The sequence below is a fragment of the Centroberyx gerrardi genome, chromosome 9 (assembly GCF_048128805.1).
Source record: "Centroberyx gerrardi isolate f3 chromosome 9, fCenGer3.hap1.cur.20231027, whole genome shotgun sequence".
Lineage (NCBI taxonomy): Eukaryota > Metazoa > Chordata > Actinopteri > Beryciformes > Berycidae > Centroberyx > Centroberyx gerrardi.
The window spans coordinates 32827144-32848705 of NC_136005.1; positions in this window are offsets into that span (position 1 = coordinate 32827144).

Sequence of the window (21562 nt, forward strand, 5' to 3'; positions counted from 1 at the left end):
GTAACGCTTACTGAGATGTCGCTTTGTCAGATGGCCTAGAGGGCGTCTGTGGCTAAGAGATGCAGTGTTTCTGTTCATATCAGAATCCTGTAGAAATGGTGACTCCATTTTTCCAGAGAGCTGATTGGTGAGGAGGTGGGCCTTTTATACGTTCCACCGGCATGTAAGCCACGCCCCCTTCTGGGGGATAAACATACCACTCTCACCATTGCACCACTGAACTTTCCACTCCCTTTACTAGTAAATAGATTGAGCCATAATACAAAATATGTCTTGTGGTGGCAACACTAGCTACGCTTAATTTTTACCTCCTGCAGAGGTATGTTCAAAAGGTGAGTTTAATCCACCTAGATGCTTGCCCTTTCACTGTAGATCAGACTGGCACATATGACTCCACCTCTACCTGGGCCATAGAAAGTAGATGTCAATGTGTTTTGACATGTTTTCAGAGGAGTTTGATCTGCCCGCTTAAGTATTTGTTCACTACCTTAAATAAATTGGGAAAAACGTCTTTAGATTATTGTGCAGCCCTCCCTGAACTTGGCCGTGTGTTTTGCAAGCAGTGCTCTCGGCCAACTAGAGGAACATAAAGCGCTACAATTAACTAAGTGACGAAATTTCAAACACAATCAATCGTTATAATGGCAAAAACTAGGAAAATAAGGCCCATGTCAAAAATAACCGGAATTATCCTTTAACCTGAAATGATTCCAATGAGACTGCGGGAAACACTGAATCCTTTTTTTTTGGCATGAATGTGGTTAAATTTAAAGATATTAAATATCAGCAAAAATAGCAGCAGCTTATCAAAAATACCTCATATCAGTGGAACCCTAGTCCACTTAAGGCACTTCATATCACACTAAGAATTATCAGTTTTCCCACAACACCAGATTTTTCAGAAACAAACAGCTCACCGGTTTTCCAGGAGTTGTTGGTGTCATTGACTGCACACATATCAAAATCATTGCCCCACACATGAATGATGTTGGATGGATGTTACCATAGCATCAACACCCAAGTGATGCCCTCACTTTACGGCTCTTCCCATGTCGTAATTGCGTGCTGAGATGAATTTGTAAGACTTATTCCTTCTCATCACTGAGTAGATGAGAGATAACTTAGGTCCTACTCTGAGCGGTGACTCAATTTGGTCACAGTCACACTTTTAATCCGATTCCTAGGAATTCTGAGACACTTGATAACCACAGTCCCAGGTCAGTACTGTTGATGGTTTTTCCTACATAACCTCTCATGGCTTGTAGACACTCTCCAGATATACACAATGTCCTGGCCTCTATGGCTGCTTTTACACAGGAACAGAGCATTTCATATTCAAATTTCATGGCAAAAGTCAGACTTCATGGAGTTTTGAACATCAATGTGTAGATCAGGGCCCGTATTCATAAAGCATCTCAGAGTAGAAAATTGCCAAAAAATGTGGAAAAAAAGCTTGAGCCACCTCGACTACTGTGCTCAAAGGTTTGAGTGCAAAAGCATCTCCTTAATTGACAATATAAGAAGCGAAATGTACATTTCCAATTCACTATGAAAGTGATTTTGGCAAATAAACTACCTGTTTGTTCTGTGGCCTTTTTAAATGTGCCCATCTCGTTATGGCATTTGGACAATATTTGGTAAGTCGAGTGACAAACTTAAGCTGTATTCAGGCCAAACATGTCATAAGAAAGGACATTGGAAGAAAAGCTGATAGTTGTTCTCAAGAGAGGATGCTACTCCTAGTCTAAAATGTTTTATAAATGCGTCCTAGCTTTCACTCTTAGGGGGGAGTGATTTTTCTCCTAAACTCTCCTCTAAACCCGACTGTAGCACCATTTCTGAGAGTAATTCTGAGATGCTTTATTAATACGGGCCCTGATCTGTGCCTCAAAAATGTAAAAATTAGATCTTTGGTCTATGTGTATACCCAGTCTCTGCCTTCGTATGACACCAGAATGTGTATTTATGACCCACAGACTATTGAGCAGTAAGTTTTAAGTATTTATTTATTCAGGTAGACAAGCTATTATTTATTAAACTATTGGTGCCAAATGAGACTGTGCATGTATGATATTATATTATATTATATTATATAAATACATATATGTGAATGTATGATAAATTATGTTATATGTTATAAACAATATTATCCTGTTCAATAAAGATAACCTGCCTCATGATGCCGCATGTCTGCATGTGTCTGTGTGTTTCCCTCTGTGCTCCTGCAACCAGGAGAAAGAATGACTTCACAGAATGGAGAAGAAAAAAAAACGCAAACTGATAAAGGGCAAAATCTTTGGAGGAACAGAATTTAATGAAATAAGTGAATTGTAACATTTTCCAAATATAACCATATAATAGCATATAATATACTATAGCTAGTTTATAACTTTTTGAATTACTTATTACAGTGAGTGATTTGATTTGATCACATTACAAAATAAAATTTTCAAAATCATAATTAGACAACAATACCTCTCCAGGAACTGGACTCAGATCATTGAACATAACAGCAGCATCAACAGGGGAGACTCTTCCTACCCTCTTGCCAACCACTTCCTGAAAGATGGACACTTGGCCACAGAACCTAACCCCTGTGAGGGGTGGAGGTTATGACCAGGTTCTACTCAAAGCAGAAGCCCAGTGGATTTTTAACCTGGGTACCTTATCCCCAGAGAGACTCAATGAAGAACTCAATCTTTCATGCTTTTTGTGAATTTGTTGCATTAGAGTGTCATCTCTCATTTTCTATTATTGCTGCATTTTCTATTATACTAAATCGTGCTATAAATATAGTATATTATTGGGGTATATTGTATAATGTTATATAACATATTTAAAGTTTCCTCTGTTTTGTCTGGTAGATCTGTTTTTCTATCATTTTCTATCATTTGCATTTATTATTATTAGCATTTGTTATTATCTAGTCTGTCCCAGGTGAGCTTATGTCATTTCCTTTCATTTTCTCTCCTTTTTTCCTTCTTTATCCTCTTCCACTCCCCTTCAATGCTGCCTGAGGAAGAGCACTGAGCTTGAAATGCATTGCATATTGTGCATGTATATAGCCTATATATGTTCACCTGCTCATTATGCGCTTTTAAGCTTTAATAAATATTTTGAAGTTGCACAAGTAAGGTGCTTGCAAAGACATGCAGGTCAGGTGAATTGAAGACTCTAAATTGCCCATAGGCAAGAGTGTGTTTTCTGTGTAGTATGGTATATGATGTATATGATGTAGCATATGATGTATATGATATGATATAATATGTATATGATGAAGTAAACAATGTATATGAAGTATGTATACGACCTAGTATAGGATATATATGATGTGTGTTTTTAAGGGCACATTAAGCTATTTTTTTTACAGGTATGTGGGTGCTGGCATGCTGGGAGTTGTTGACATATTCTCACAAACCTACAAAATGTTACAGAGCTAGAACAACAAACTACAGTGTTCCAGTGAATTTTCCAGTAAACCGTCATGGTACTGACTGAAAGACTGTGTGAATGCTTCCATGGAATAGCTGAATAATCCATCCATCACTTCACACCTCTCTATCTGTCCATCACAAAACACTCCTGTCACAGACAGCAAATGGATCAAATTACCCACCCAGCAGTACTTTCGAAGCTTCACTTGCAACCTTTATTTATCAAGGGAAGGATAACAGACTGTAGACTGCAACTGGATATCCCCATTGTAACTGTTTATCTTGTGTTGCAGAAAATCATGGTGACAGCTGCTGATTTGCAACTTTGTACTTGGAAAGGGGTTAAACTCACTTTTAAAGAATATAATTTTACAGCTGACATCCTTACCCCATTTCCCTAATCTATTCTCATTGGTTCCAGGTCCCTTACTAGAGAGGGATTAATTCTATGCCTGTCCACTGTGGAGATAGCACTGGTAGAGGTTAAATAGTGGAAAGTGGAAATACTATTAGACCAGAGTGCCTGCCCGCTGGAACTATCTAGTGCAGATGTGTGCAAGTCTCTAAAAAGGATTAATGCACGCAAGGCACCTGGGCCTGATGGTATCCCCGGCCGCGTCCTCAAGGTATGTGCAGACCAGCTAGCTAATGTTTTCAGAGACATTTTCAATCTCTCCCTGCATCAGAACACAGCCCTCACATGTTTCAAAAAGACCACCATCGTCCTTGTCCCCAAGAGATCCCAAGTAACCTGCCTAAACGACTACTGCCCTGTAGTACTTACACCGATCATCATGAAGTGCTTCGAGCAGCTAATCAAAGCCTCCATCACCTCATCCCTGCCTGACACCCTGGACTTACTGCAGTTTGCCTACAGGCCAAACAGATCAACAGATGACACCATTGCCCTCACCCTCCACACTGCCCTCTCCCACCTGGACCAGAGGAACACATGTGAGACTGCTGTTCATCGACTTCAGTTTAGCATTCAACACCATTGTGCCCTCTAAACTGGTCACGAAGCTCAGGGATCTAGGTCTCAACTCCACACTGTGCAGCTGGATCCTTGACTTCCTGACTGGCAGACCCCAGGTGGTGCGGATGGGCGCCACCACCTCCTCCACTCTGACTGTCAGCACTGGAGCCCCTCAAGGCTGAGCGCTCAGCCTGCTCCTGTAGTCCCTGTTCATGCACGATTGTGTGGCCACACACAGTTCCAACACCATAGTCAAGTTTGCTGATGACACCACCATCATAGGCCTGATCTCTGATAACGACGAGACAACCTACAGAGACGAGGTGGGAGACCTGACAGCATGGTGCCAGGAAAACAACCTCCACCTCAACATCAGCAAGACTAAGGAGCTGATAGTGGACTGCAGGAAGCAGCTGGGGGGAGGACATGCCCCTATCCACATCAATGGGGCTGCAGTGAAGAGAGTCAGCAGCTTCAGATTCCTCGGAGTGAACATCAGCGAGGACCTGTCCTGGACCCGGCACACCAGTGTCGTCATCAAAACAGCAAGGCAGCGGCTCTTCTTCCTACGCAGGCTGAGAAGGTTCGGCATGGACAGCAGGATACTCTGCAGGATACTCTTCTACAGATGCACCATCAAGAGTATCCTGACTGGTTGCATCAATGCCTGGTATGGCAGCTGCACCACATTATTAAAGACCACAGCCACCCCAGCCACAAATTGTTTGAACTGCTACCATCTGGCAAACGGTACAGAAGCATCCGGACCCGAACCAGCAGGTTCAGGGACAGCTTCTACCCCCAGGCCATAAGACTTTTGAACTTGAAATCCCCCCACCCCCACCCCAGAAACACACACACACACGCACACCACACATGCATACTTGCAGACTGCCCACTTTTGCCAACCGCACTTTACATCTTATCTTCATTCCATTTCATACGTCCATATATTTTGAAAAGTGTCTATATCATACATATTTTTATTTTATTGTATTTAATTATTTTATTATACTCTGTCACTTTATATTTTCAATTACTTCTTATTGATGGTCACTTTACCATTTTGCACTAGTGTACTGCATTTGTTTACTTTGTTACTTGTTTACTTTGTTGTGGCTATCTCTAGGCTCAAGAATTTCATAGCTAGCATTATCTGCTTCTTGCTGTTTTGTTGTGATTATGACAATAAAGGACCTTGAACCTTGAAATATCAAACCAAAAATCTTGGTACTCTTGGGACACCCACCTAAAACATTTGTACTACAGTAGGTTGGGCGCCAGTGAGTTCCAAGGCGAGACATCACCTGCGCTATATAAACAGCTGTTTACAATCGCACATCCTCTTTTCTGCAGAAATCCCGGGACAATGGACCATAGCAGTCGTCTCTCCCACATCTCTTCCTTAATCTACACCTGATCAAGGGAGTGATCAGGTCTTGATCTAGACCTGATCAAGCGAGAGATCAGGTCTTGATCTACACCTGATCAAGGGAGAAATGTGTTAGCATGTCTGCCAACAGGCTACGATAGAAGCTTTTGTTGCTCTATTCTGATTAGTCATCTGTTTCCTTTGCTTTCTCCACCCCTTTTGTGTGAAATAGGTAGGGATATTTAACAGGGTTTCTAGCTTGCGTATGAAACAGTGGTAGAGGTGGCACAAGACTCACCAAGTCTGAAGTCTGAGAGTGACACTGGCAACAACCAATGGGAGTTTAGATACAGGGAGAAGAAAGAGAAAATTAACTGGAAGAGAAGTCACATTTAACAACAACAATGCCCACGATATCAACAAGATTCCCAACAGTACAGCTGTAGGGACTGGTATAACAATGATGTAAGTAAAACCTTCAAAAGTGTTGATGTACGTAAAGCTGTAGGCCCAGACGGCATCCCCTCGCGTGTCCTTAAGACATGCCACTACCAACTTGCAGGGGTTTTTGCTGACATCTTTAATCTTTCATTGTCACTGGGCATAGTTCCACTGTGTTTTAAGAAAACAATCATTGTACCTGTCCCCAAAAAAACACCTGTCTCCTGCCTGAATGATTGTAGACCTATTGCCTTGACCTCTGTTATTATGAAGTCAAGTCAAGTCAAGTCAAGTTTATTTATATAGCCCTTTATCACAAGCATGTCTCAGAGGACTTTACAGAGAATGTGTCTAGCTAGATCTAACTAAACACACTCAGTGGTAAACAAAATTATGTAGGACAAACATAGTGAAAAACACAAGGTAGGTAGGAGCAGATTTAGCAAGACAAACAATCTACCTATTCTACATAGCCTAACCTACCCGGCACCCCAGCCTTAGACCCTAAATGCACACAAGGAAAAACTCCAGGAAAAACCTTAGTAGGAAAACTTGGAAGAAACCTTGGGCGGGCTGAGGCAAATAGGGATCCCCCCCCAGGACGGCTTAGCGTGCAATAGGTGCCGGGCAAAACATTGACAGAGTGACAGGATTGATTTGACAGGAGAAAACAGAGAGAGACAAAAAGAAGGAGAAGCAGCATGCGGCGATGAGATGGGGCTGAGGCCAGCACTAAAGGAGCGAGGACAGCAGTCATAATTCAGCATCCAGGTGGGAACAGCGGAAGGGAAGAGCAAGGCAGCACTGACGACGAAGAGCCAGGACAGCACCCGTCACTGCCAGGTAGATCACTGCACTGGAGTCAGAGAAGAGGAGAGAGAGGAAGCAGCGTACACACACACACACACAACACACCGAGACACACACACACGTACAGACGAAGGAGAGAAAACAGCTGCACACAGAACACACAGGGTCAGAGACACGATAGGTGGGAGCAGCATCAGGGATGGGACCGAGGCCGGCGCTGACAACCACTGCACTGCACCGGAGTCTGAAAAGGGGAGAGAGGAAGGGGAGAAAACAGCAGCAACAGAACACACGAGAGACACGTTGGGCGGGAGCAGGACCAAGGCCGGCGCCGACAACTGGCAGGCCGGAGCAACACCTGTCCACTGGCAGGTGGAACACTGGACCAGAATCTGGGGAAGGGGAGAGAAGACAGCTGCACACAGAACACACAGAGTCAGAGCACGTCGGGTGGGAGCGGCAGCAGGGATGGGACTAAGGCATGCACTGGCGACCACTGCACTGCACCGGAGTCTGAGAAAGGGGGGGAGAGACAGGTGTACACAAAGACAACGCTCACACGGAGAGAGAGAGATCCAGGTGGGAGCAGCGTCAGGGATAGGACTAAGGCCAGCACCGAAGACCATCAGGGTCAGAGGAATCTGAGAAAGGGTGGAGAAAACCAGCCGCACACACACACACACACAGAGCTGTGCAGAAGCAGCACAAAACCCAGACGTATTTGGGCACAGACACGCTCATACAGACAGCATATAGAAAGTGATTAGACACAGTGTAGCCAGGAGGCAGCGCTATGCTATGTTCCCAACGGCAAATTTCTATATAAATACTGTCTAGGCTAGGGTAGGAGAAAAGACTGTGTCGAGCCCAGGCCAACGGTGCTAAGGTAGGTCGTATGATTGCGAGAAGAGATAGGTTTTGAGTCTAGATTTGAAGATTTCGACAGAAATAGCTTCCCTGACTGTAAGAGGTAGCTGGTTCCAGAGATAGGGAGCTCGGTAGGAGAACACTCTACTGCCTGCTGATTTTTTCTTGATTCTAGGGACAATAAGGTAGCCAGCGTCCTGCGATCAGAGGGCACGAGGTGGAATATAAGGGATGATGAGGTCGGATAGATATGATGGTGCAAGCCCATGTAACGATTTATAAGCTAACAGAAGCACCTTAAAGTCAGATCTGGCTTCAATTGGGAGCCAGTGAAGGGAGGTTAGGATAGGAGTAATGTGGTCAAATTTTCTAGTTCTGGTTAGTATTCTGGCAGCAACATTTTGCACGGGTTATAGTTTTTTAATACTGCAGTTAGGTAGGCCAGAGAGTAAGACATTACAATAATCGAGTCTTGATGAAACAAAAGCGTGTATTAAGGTTTCAGCATCCGCCGTATTTAGCAGGGAGCGAATTTTCGAGATATTGCGAAGGTGGAAGAATGCTATCTTAGTGATTTCCTTAATGTGAGCATCGAATGAGAGAGCTGAGTCGAAAGTAACGCCAAGGTTTTTAACTGTGGGACTCTGGGTAATTAAGCAATCCCCAAAGTTTAGAGTAAGGTCTGCAACAAGAGGCAGTTGGGTTTTTGGGCCAACAACTAGCATCTCAGTTTTGTTGGCATTTAGTCGCAAGAAGTTTTGTGACATCCAATTTGTAACAGCGATTAGGCATAATTCTAGGTTTGAAAGTTGTAAACGGTTGTCAGGTCTAATTGGTATGTAAATTTGAGTATCGTCCGTGTAACAGTGAAATTTAATACCATAACTGCAGAAAATTTCACCAAGAGGTAGCATGTAAATGGAGAAAAGCAAAGGTCCGAGCACGGAGCCCTGCGGTACGCCAAAGTTAACTTTAGAGTAATCAGATATAGCATTTTTATGTGAGACACAGTGCGTTCTATCAGATAGGTAGGAATTTAGCCAGGAAAGCGCAGAGTCGCGGATGCCAACGTAGCTCGCTAGGCGGTTTAAGAGAATATTATGATCGACTGTATCAAATGCCGCACTCAAATCAAGTAGGATAAGAACAGAAGAAGAGTCAGAATCTGAGGCGAGGAGTAGGTCGTTTACCACTTTTGTGAGAGCAGTCCCAGTGCTATGGAGAGACCAGATTGAAAGGGTTCGAAGAGACTATTACACGAGAGGTAGTCAGTTAGTTGGGTAGAAACTATTCTTTCCAAGACTTTAGAGAGGAAGGGGAGATTGGAGATTGGTCTAAAGTTATTAAGAACATCAGGATCAAGGTTAGATTTTTTGAGCAGAGGTTTAATTACGGCTGATTTGAAGGACGAGGGCACAATGCCAGAGGAGAGAGAGGTGTTAATGATATTGAGTAGGGAGGGGCCTAATATTGGGAGAAGTTCCTTAACCAATTTAGCAGGAAGAGGGTCAGATAAGCTGGTTGTGGATTTAGAGGAAAGTACTAATTTAAAGAAGGTGTCTAAGGAGACAGTCTCAAATTGCGAGAGTACGGCGGTGGTCTCTATTGCTTCTAATGCACGATTAGGAGAGGGATCAACTCCCTCGGTGGGTAAGGCCTTGCTAATCTCATCTCTAGTACAATCAATTTTGTGATTGAAGAAATTAAAAAAGTCATTTGCAGTAAATGGAGAGCTCGCTACAGGGGAGGGTTTGCGAGTAAGTTTTGCTACCGTGTCAAATAGAAACTTCGGGTTATCTTTATTAGTGTTAATAAGATCTGAAGTGCCTGGAAAGACTACATTACATTACATTACGTCATTTAGCAGACGCTTTTGTCCAAAGCGACTTACAATAAGTACATTTTGTCAACAGTAGTGAAACCAACTGTGCATCACAGTCTTCATCAGCTAAGACTTTTAATAGGAATAAGTAGCATTCGTTGAATTTTTTTTTTTTTTTAAGTTTAAGAAGGGTAAGAAGATAGGTTAGTTCAAGAAGGGTCTAGGTGTAACCTGAAGAGATGTGTCTTTAGTCTCCGCCGAAAGATGGGCAATGACCGGGATGAGCAACTTCTGAGCCCACGTAGCGATGGAGGGGTGAGGCGACCTGCAAGGGTGGAGGAGCGGAGGGAACGAGGCGAGGTTTGGAACCTGACCATAGATTGCAGATAGGGAAGACTAGTGAAAGACTAGTGAAATCATATATAACATCTAATATTCCTGCCACCCTCGACCCACTACAGTTTGCCTATCGCTCCAATAGATCAGTTGAAGATGCCATCTCACTTGCTTTGCATACTGCCTTAGTACATCTGGAAAATAAAAACACCTATGTTAGAATGCTGTTTGTTGATTATAGCTCTGTATTTAACACTGTTGTACCTTCAAAATTAGTGTTAAAACTCGATGACCTTGGTGTAGACTATTCCATCTGCAGATGGCTATTGAATTTTCTGACAGGCAGGCCCCAGACCGTGAGATTAGGCAATCTACTCTCCTCCACACTTGTCCTCAGCACGGGTGTGCCGCAAGGCTGCTGTCTGAGCCCCCTTCTATACAGCCTATTTACTTATGACTGTACAGCCAAACACAACAGCAACACAATCATTAAGTTCGCAGATGACACCACTGTGATTGGTCTGATAAGCAACAATGATGAGGAGGCCTATAGGAGGGAAGTGGAAGCCTTATCCTTATGGTGCCAAGATAACAACCTCTCTTTAAATATCAGTAAGACCAAAGAAATTATTGTTGACTTTAGGAAGACCAATCGCAGATTCTGCAGACAAGCTACAGATTTCTTGGCACACACATCTCAAACACTCTCACATGGTCCTACAACACCACCTGCATCCACAAGAAAGCACAACAAAGATTGTACTTTCTGAGGCGTCTCAAAGGTTTTGGTGTCTCTACCAGAACTCTTCTGAGCTTTTATCGATGTGTCATTGAGAGTGTCCTCACCAGTTCCATCACAGTGTGGTTTGGCAACCTGACTGCCCGTGACCATAAACTCCTACAAAGGACTGTAAAAACAGCATGACGAATAATTGGAACTCAACTACCTCAGCTTCACAACACTTACACCACTCGCTGCATAAGGAAAGCCCACCACATCATCAAGGACTCTAACCACCCCGCTTGCAGTCTGTTTTCACTCCTACCCTCTATGAAACGGTATAGAAGCATTAAAGCACACACCTCCCGTCTCAGTAACAGCTTCTACCCCCGGGCAGTCAGGTTGCTGAACGGTTGAGTTGGAATAGTTAACTCGCACTTTATCCTGTATACCCTGAGTACACAGGATGCCCAATTGCATTTTTTTTTCTTTTTTCTGCACATAATTACACTACTGAACTAATTTGTATTGTGTATATTTAATTCGTATTGTGTATATTGTCATACTTATTGTGCCACTGTTATGTCTATAATTACATGTACTGTGTGGATGGTATCTGTGGGGTAGCTGTTAGATAGTCACGTCCACTGCCTAATGTCTACTGTGCCATTGTTATGGCTGTGTGTTGTATTGTGAGGATGGTATCTGCTGGATAACTGACTGTGCTGTAGCACAAGCATTTCATTGTATTTATTTACATATGACAAACTAAACTGAACAATGAAAATAAATCTCATGCTTACAAATAATATGACCAAGTGGGAACATGTAAATAGAGAACACAACTGGAATAGAACAGAATACACCTTTGAGGTACTCCACAGTTAACTGGTGAAATTCATAAGAAAGATAATAATTTACACTCACCAAGTTACATAGAAATTATCATGAATTCAAAAGCACACAGATACATGCATCCATTAAACTAGCTACTGACTCATGAGACTGGTATGTGTATGGCTGTTTCTCTGTGTGTGTGTGTGTGTGTGTGTGTGTGTGTGTGTGTGTGTGTGTGTGTGTGTGTGCTTGCACATGTGGGTGCGTGTGTGTATGCAACAGGTATCATCTATCATCATCAGCCAGCTTTATTTACCTTGTCTAAACTGAGGATGAGGTAGGAATATCATGCAACCATAAGCTGTGTGTGTATGTGTGTCTTTATGTGTGTGTGTTTTTTGGGGAGGTCGGGGGATTAGCTTGTTTATCTACCAGCCAATCAAGATGACCAAATCCTTCCCTTGATCACTGACACAAAGAATAAGTAAAGTGACTGCGAGCAGCTGTTCTTTCTCCACACACACACACACACACACACACAACTGGTCTCTCACAATAGAAGAACACAGTAGAACACATTGGAACACATAAGAACAACTTTCCCACCCTTGGAGTTGATATTGGGGCTTCTAGAACAGTTCTTAATAAAACTATAATGACTCCAATAATCTCCGTAATCTATATTATGATCATTTTAATAATATAATTTTATATCTAATAATATGTGTAATCTATAATATTACAATCTGTTATTATATATCTAATAATATTTGTAATAAGTAATTTAACATAGATCTGATTATACATCTAATACTATGTGGTTCTCACTGCACATTTTTAGTTTTAGTTGTGTTTTTATGTCACTGGGATTAAAAAACATGTTTCTGATGTTAGCTGTGGCCAGCAAACAAAAGAAAATTACATTAAATTTAATATCATGTCATTAACTATACAGTCCCATAAAGTATTCAACTCCCTAAATCTTTAGCATTTTCATTTATCATACAGTGAATGCACAAAATATTAGGAACATCTTCCTGATATTGAGTTGCAGTCTCTTTTTCCCAGTCTCATTTGTCTCAAAGCTTAAAAATCCTTCTCTTGTCTTTATCTACATCTCATCCTTTGTGATTGGTATAGATTTAAGGCTAATTAATAAGTGATAGTGCCTTTTACCTGGAATCACCTCACCACTACACTTCATGAAAAGAGTAATGGGGGACACAAGATCTACACAAGATACAAAACATGCACGATAGCCAAAAAGTAGACAAAAAGAAACATGAATGTCTTCTCCCTCTTTTTCTGCACAAATCGCAGCACAAACCACAATTGTTGCAAGCCGTATGGGCTCCATGTTTGTTTTGGTATCAAAATATCACACAAAAAATCACATTCTCGCAAGAGAACTGCGCCTGCTTACTCTCAGTCTTTTTTGTACGGTTTATGGTCCTTGGACTTGTGCTCCTCAAAGATAGCCGTGTGTGCATCAAGTACAACAAAAGAAGAGACTGAAAAACTGCAAATTTCAGTTCATGTGCGCTGCTCAATCTTTTCATTGTCGCTTATGACATGATATTTTGTACATTCAACGTATCATACTTAGATGTAGCTGATGTAGCTGCATCACAGCCGTGCTGACAGTACAGTAGCACTCCTTCTCGTGTGATATCATTTAAATATAAGACTAGACTAGGAGGCTAAGAAAATCGGGGACTTACAGTAAATCCTGACTTGAGTGAACCTAACAAATCAATCTGGAATTAATCGGTTCCATCAAGCCAATTTCCAGCTGTAAACAGGCTAATTCAAGTCTGGGCGCATTCAGGACTTTAAAACACAGACTAGAGATGTCAAGCACGGATCACATCAATTCACAATGGAAAAGAAAGAGACTTAACTTGAGAGCTGTGATGTTAATGGCAGCAGAACAGCAGATAGTCAAATAGTATGATAAATAAAAATACTATAGCAAAAAAAAAAGGCGAAACCATTGCCACAAACAAAGATAGAGAGAAAAATTTGTGCTCAGTTGGTTAAGGTGATCACTTTGCAGTAGGGATATTCAGGGTTCAAATCCCGTAGTCATTATTCCCTGCAGTTTTTTTCAGTCTTTATTCATTGTGAACTATAAAATAAATATAATATAAATATGTAATTTAATTTAAAAAAATTCAGGTAGGCTTATAAAATGAAATGAAATCAAACAACATTGAAATATCAAATTGGACCCTACCCAAGTAGATTCTTTGTTTAGCAAGATAGTTTCCATTTACATTTTCCAGCAACTACGAAAAAATTGTTTTTTATGCAAGATAAGAAAGCACACAATATGTAGGCTATTAACATTTCTGGATTATGCCACTTGATATGCACAAGTGACATAATAGCCTTCATGTAGGCTAGTGGAAATATTGTGGTAGACTTATAAATGCCCCTCAAACTTCACTTATATTTTCAATACAATGTAGAGTAAAACTTTCTCACTGGTGTCTGTGCCATTCCTTTAATTTTATTTATATGGCATTTAAGTTACAAAATAAATATAAGTAGATGATTAAAATGCTCAGTTTCATGTAGGCTACAGTTTCACAAAATGTCCTTTTAGAAAGACTGAAAATACTATTTTCAGACTTCAGACAGATTGTAATGAGAGGCCGCTGGGACGGAACTTCGGAAAAATCACTGCATTTCAGTCAGGTCGGAGGATTGTAACACCAGTTACAGCCTGGAGTTGAAGCTAAGCCAGAAAACTAGCCTGCCAGGGACCAGGCTAGATTGGAAGGATAGGTTTCCGTGGTAATTTAGTTCGGGCTAAATTACAACCTGCTTTGTGGAACCAAATTTCTTGAAAATAAACCTGATTTACTGAAATAAGTCTGTCTTAACCAGTAATCTCACTTTGTGGAATACCCCTCTGGCATGGGTTCGCTGGTGCAGCCAGGAACACAAAGGTGAGATAGGAGGGCAGGTTAACACAAGGCTCAAGGCAATAGGAGCTGAGTGTCTGCCATCTTAGTAAGGGATGGATCACTATTATAAGAGAGGACAAAACATAGAGGGGATATTGGCTCATTGCACCAGAAAACTATAACAGGATACAGCAAAGAAAGATGGAATAGAAATAGAAATAGAGCAAATAGGGATATTAAAGGGTAACTTCGGTATTTTTCAACCTGGACCCTATTTTCCCATCTTTTTGTGTCTAAGTGACTAAAGGGGACAACAATTTTTGAAATTGGTCCAGTATTGAGCGAGATCACATCGCCGGCAGCCGCGAAACGAGCTGCAATATAATCCGACAGGGCAAATCACACCGTCAATGTACGTCCACTAAAAGTGGTTGTTTTTGCCACTGACAGGCTCAGATTGTTATTATAAGTGTCTGACAACATTATGGAAAGGACCCTACAGAGAAATGAAACGTTTTTCTTTACCTTTCACTTGATCCGGTCTGCGTGTAACCAAGTCTCGCTCAAGTCTCGCGAGAGTTGAGTTGTTGCAGGAACTCGGGTACATTTACATTTGTTTGAATGTTGATTAATGTACATTGTCCCTTTTCAAATAAAATAAATTGAAATTGAAATAGTTTGTTACAGTTTAAAATATTAAATTATATATTATCAGAGCCAACTGGTTGAAACATACTGTATATATAAACATTTAATGGCTTTACATTCAAATTGCCTCAACCAGCAATGTAAGCCAACCTATAACATAGGCTCTTTATATTAGTCAACAAAAATAGCCATGTAAGTAAAACAAAGGGAGGAAATTAACTGTTAGTGTGACTCCTGCTACATCTAAACACCTCGGTTTCAAACATCTCTCTCATGTTTGTCGGGATAGAATACTATAGACAAAACAAACTAGAAGAGAGTGAAAACCGCCAACAGCTGAACAATTCAACAACTTGTTGTTACACGGATCACCACCAAAATCTAACCTATTGTTTATTTTATTTATTTTATTTTATTTGTTTATTTGACAGGGACAAACCAGGCATCATTGCGGAATACAAATGTGACTTTTCATTAACTGCAGGACCCAGAGAGGCTCCGGCTAATCGCTGGATGTCAACTTCTCTGCTATATCCCACCATGTACTCCAGCTGTGTAGTGAACTTTCTCCTCAGCCGATTACCGTCCAAAAGTCTGGGGAAGAAAAATGGAATTACTGCTTCTGAAGGTCGGATTAGGTGCTCTGTCCCCAGTTGCCAGCTGGCACTAGCTGTGACTGGGTTTCCAACTCTCCGGGCGGTGTACATGTATTACATGTGGGAGTTAACTGAAAAACTGTATAGGTGTTTTGCTTGGTAACAGTGGGCTACTCCTACAGTTGATTGGGAACGAGTTTGAAATCACTAGGTAAAAACTACATTACCAGACTCTAGTAATACTACTAATGCTGTCCGGACAGGGCCGGTGGTTTGATCTGGGTGAGCTGCTATTGGTGGTTTGCCCGATCTGTCTGAGTTCCTCCTCTGTGCATTCTGGTTCAAATAAATAAGACTGGAGAAAGAACTGTTGTTTCTCTTCAATATCGAAGTCGTCAGACAACTTCTTCTTTGTTTGAAAGTCTGAAAAGTAAGCAGTTAGCGTTATAAGTCACTTTGAGCAGAGTTCTCTCGGTTTGTGTGACACAGACCTATGCCTAGGAGAGTATACATGGAAGTCGAGGAGATTCACATGAACACGCCAGTTCTGGGTGCATGCAAGTGTGGCCTTTTTTTGAAAACAACAGCCGTAGTGAAGATTTGCACTAAATAATGGTGTAAATATAGGTCTTTTCCTCTCACTGTGTGATCGTTTGGCTTCAGAAGACTTGGATTATGCTGCACGAGCTGTATAGAGTCATTTTATGGTAATTTTTTGCTCTTTTCGGAACTCTAAAGATCGGCCCCCACAGACTTCAGTAGTTTTTGAGAAAGCTGCTACATAGTTGTGCTGGCAACCTCCCTGTGTGTTATGTGGACTAACAAACTTCACCTATGTTTCAAATGGCACGAGGGTGAGTAGATAATGACAGAATTTTCATTTTTGGGTGAACTATTCCTTTAAGTAGTCTCCGCTACATATTCTAAATACATCAGCTAGCACACAATATTCTTTCCCTACATGATGAGATCAGACAGTAAGGACAGACTGTGGATTGGCTCCATCTCTCCCACAGCACTGCTGTGTGTTGCTTTTTGTGCTGTTCTCCAGACAGTGGTCCACCCACAGCCTATTAACTGGGATATATTGTATAATTGTTTCAACTGTTAGACAGTGCTATGGCTGTCACCCGTCCGATATAATATGGAACCGTCACTTAATGATGTTGCGTTCCTTAATGAGTCAATATGGATCGCGGTTTGGTCTGTATTTCTCTACTTAAGGGATGAAAGTGAGAATACAGTTATGAATAATAATGAAACCAGTTTCATTATAAAATGTGACCATAGGGTAAATTTGATAGAAAACACTAGAGCCGGTCAGCAGCAGCATCTCTCTTTAGTAGTTTAGCAGCATTGATTGCTGTTCTTATTGTTTTCTGGGTCAAACGGCACATAGAGATATAAGTGTATTTAACTATCTATATTTGATGCTGGATTATCCTATTTGAGATCCTAGCTCACAATGGCCTCCATAGTTTTTAAGTTGAAAATAACTTCAAATTTCTGGAGATCATGGATAAAAAAAAAACCTTTGGCTCGTGATGTTGCGTGGTCAGCTTTTCTCTAATGAACGGGACAAACAGATTCTCATAAATAGGAAGGTTACAATCTCTAAGGACGACGAAAGGTGCCGTGCATGGATCAATGCACTGAAGAGAGAGGCATGGGAGATCAGAAACAATTGCATTTATAGCACTCACTTTATCACAAGTTAAGTTACAAACCCAAATCATTATACATAGATTTACAGTGACTTTAACAACACATTACTGCCTAAATATTAATAGCTAGCTACATAAGCTACTTTAACCAACAGCAGCACCATAACTATCGTTATGCTAAGCTACATCATTAACATCAGTACAAAACATCATCGCCAAATCAATCCATTCTAACAACACAGAGATTATAACTAGTTTGATGCTAATATTAAAACTGTCAACTTCTAGCAAATGATCATGATCAGATGAACAGATGGTTATTTGTAATTTTGAATGTGCTATCGATCTTAGCCTAGAGCCATCTACTAAAATGGATCCATCCCCATGCCAAATGCCTTGTTGTAGCAGATGTACCAAATGAGACCAAATGAAAATAAATGTGATTTGTCAGTTCTCGGACGTAAGTTTAAAATGATCGGATGACAATTGTACTTGGAAAAAAACTCAGTATCTGTACTGGATCCTCGCTTTTCCCAATCAGCCCAGCCCTGCTATAGTCAACCCATTGTTCTTTCTTTCTTTCTTTCTTTCTTTCTTTCTTTCTTTCGTTCTTTCGAGATAACACAGGCCTAACAGGTTCAATAGATAGACAGTAGTAAAAGCAAGGCCACACAGCAAGGAGGTACGGGGTTATGGGTAATATCAACGCAATAATCACATGTACAGCACTTTCTAGGAAAGACAATGTCGCTGGTTGAAACAGCAGAGGCTCTGCTGCATACAGCAGCAACACAGCAGAGACAAACACAAGATCCAAGTGAAAGAGATCAGCTGGATAGAGGGTAAGGCCATAATCATGCATATAACTCTAATCTAGGAAGACAGGACAGGGCTGATTTTTATTTAAATGAAACACAGTAATCAGAGTGAAACAGTGGAGATGATACAAGCAAAATCACCACAAGGTCTGGAACAGAAAATTGCCACTGCTGCAAAAATGTGAATTCAAAAAATTATTATAATTTGGCCCAATTTTGCAAAACATAAGCAAACATATAGCCAACGTTTAGAATCTTCAAAAATGACCAAATCAGAGCAGTTTTAGCACAAGAGCCAAAACCTAAATTGGCCCATCAACACAATTACAAAACATGATGGGGGAAACACAGCATTATACAATAGGAACTGTAACTGAAAACCCAGTTTTCCCTGAATGCGCATTTGTCTCTATCATTTGACATTGTCACATCAACAAATCCTCAAAACAGGAGAGAGTCAGATGAAGGATTGCCACAGCAATTTGATTTGTTATTAAAAAGCCGTTTAAACAGCCCATATGTCCATGTCGTGTTATTATGGCTTTCTTCAGGCAGTGCATTTAGTGTGGTTATGAATCGTCCTGAGGTGCCAACTGACATATCAGGTACTAGACAGGTTACAACATACTTCCCACAGGGTTCCAGTCAAATCTGGGAGCGTGTCAAGTTGAGTCTGAACACAGCATGGTAAAAACTTTTCCTATGTTAATATTCTTCTGGAAAACACAGAAGTAGGGCTGGATTTTCCTTTCCACGAGTTCTCCTCAGGTAACATGAGTCCTGTGTAGAGGTCTAAGCTGCATGATTCAAGTTGGGATTTTGATCTCTGATGTCTGCTCAGATGGCTAGACCATCGCATGACTGCATCACAGACATCATTAGGTTCATTACAGCTCGTTGGAACATTACAGACATCTGTAGACTTGTTAAGGCTTGTTAGACTATTACCAACTTTGTTAGGCTCGCTAGTGGAACAGTATCAGGTTTAATTACAGCATTACTCCCACACAAGTACAGTTTGTCATCATGCCTGCTTTCATTAGCTGAGGATTGGGCTGATGTCAGAGTTGAACACCATGAAGACAAGGGGAAGTCTATCTCCATATGCAGCTTTCTGACGCCCACCAACACACGTTTAAACATCATTAACCAATTCTGCTGTTCACTATAAACCAAGAGATGGTTAACAATGCTCGTGACTGACTGACTCACCTGCTGGCTGGTTAGCTGACTGGCTGATTTACTGACTGCGTACTGTCTGTAGTGGTTTGTAATGTATTTGTAACCTCCATGCCATTCCATTTTTCAGCTCTCATCTCTCTGTGTGTCTTTGTCCCTGTGTTCACACTGTGAACAACATGATCAGCAAGTCACCAGATGTCCATTAATTTCTTACAAAGCTGAGCAACCAGGAAACTCATCCTATGTGTGGATGGTCAACAAGCTTGTAAAAAGGATGTAACCTTCTTCTTATTATGTATTTTAAGAGGTTATCAGGAGTACAGTTACACTACTATATTGTGATATGGTTTAGTAACTTCTGAGCCAGGGTTCTACATTAGGTTCGAATGAGTCACAGCTACTGTAGTCAACAATAATCCTGCTTGGTAAGTGCAAAATGGATGATGAGTTGATTACAGCCATTCAAAGCTTGTGTCCTCCGACCCCTTTCATCCAGCCAACTGCTTGTTTGAGCTGCTCCCTTCAGGGAGGAGATGGAGGTCCGTCCACACAAAAACCAGTAGATTTAAAAACAGTACCTACCCTGTTGCTATCTGCATGCTGAACTCGCACATGTGCACTTTTACAGCCCTGTTATATGGTGTGTGTGTACGTATATATGTATACATACCGTATATAAATATATTTGTGTATGTATGTGTACATGTGTATGTATACAGTGTGTGTATATGTGTGTATATATATATATGTATACATATATATATATATATTCTTAAACCTATTTTATCCTTTTATCTTGTACTTTTTATTAAATACTGTTGCACTTTCTACAGGCACTTTACAGCTCTGTTACATCCTACTGTTACATCCCACCTCACACCTACTGTTACATCCTACCACACACCTACTGTTACATCCTACCTCACACCTACTGTTACATCCCACCTCACACCTACTGTTACATCCTACCTCACACCTTACGTGGCCACGATTTGTGTGTGCGACCTCCATCTCGTGAGGTTCGGTAACGCGGAAGTAAATACAATGGCGATGGACTCTTTTACTCTTTCATTAAATAATGGATCACATTTAGTTTTTTTCCACTCACAGAGTGATCGTGTGGTGTCACAAGGCTTGGATTATACTACATGAGCTGTATGGAGTCATTTTATGGACATTTGTTGCCCTTTTTGAAGCCGAGGGACTGGCCTCCATTCACTGCAATTGTTTGGAAGAAAGCTCCTCCGGGAGTGAGCCTGGCAAACTCTAGGTAAGTTGTATGAAGAAAAAACACTAACCCGAGCTTGTACTGGCATGAGGATGACTAGATAATGACCGAATTTTAATTTTTGGGTGAACTATTCCTTCAACCAACATCATCAATGTCATCAATGCCTCTCTGCTGCACTTAGTGGTGCCATTCCGTAATAAATGTGTGCATACCATCTACATTAATATTTGGGATGTAATATGGCTATAACTAGCTCCCAAATACATTCATAACTAGTAGAAAGTAATATGCTAATAATAATGTCTTTACATGTAATACAATTGAACATGTTTTAATTTCTATTCTGAATTGAATGTGAGTCTGTACAGTGATTACAGATAGCAGCATGATAGAGTGGAACACAACAGAGTGGAAAAAATGAGACATATTCAGGGTTTTTTTGCTCAGGATTGAGAACAAGCTAGCAAGGTGTTAGGTATTTTATAAGAAAAGTGAAAAATATACTGTTAGATTTGGTCAAAAGAAAAGTCATAAAAGGAAGAGAGCTTTGCACTGTGGTTTTCCCACCAAAAAAAGGACTAACTTCCTGAATGTGATGTGATGGAAGGACAAGACTTGGATTATGGGGACAGGCTTTTGAAGTCTTCAAATTAAAATAAAATCATTGTACATGACAATAATTCTAAAACAACTTAAAAACATGAGCCTTAAATTACTGAGAATATATTTGGAAAATTAAATCATTTTATTAATTTGTCATTTGCATTATGTTTTTCGAGCACCTCTAGGGACATGACAAAAGTGCCATATCCAGTAAAAACTCTGATATCAGAATATATTAAAAAATACTTTTGTTAATATTGTATTTCTATGGTAAAGAACCTTTAACCATTTA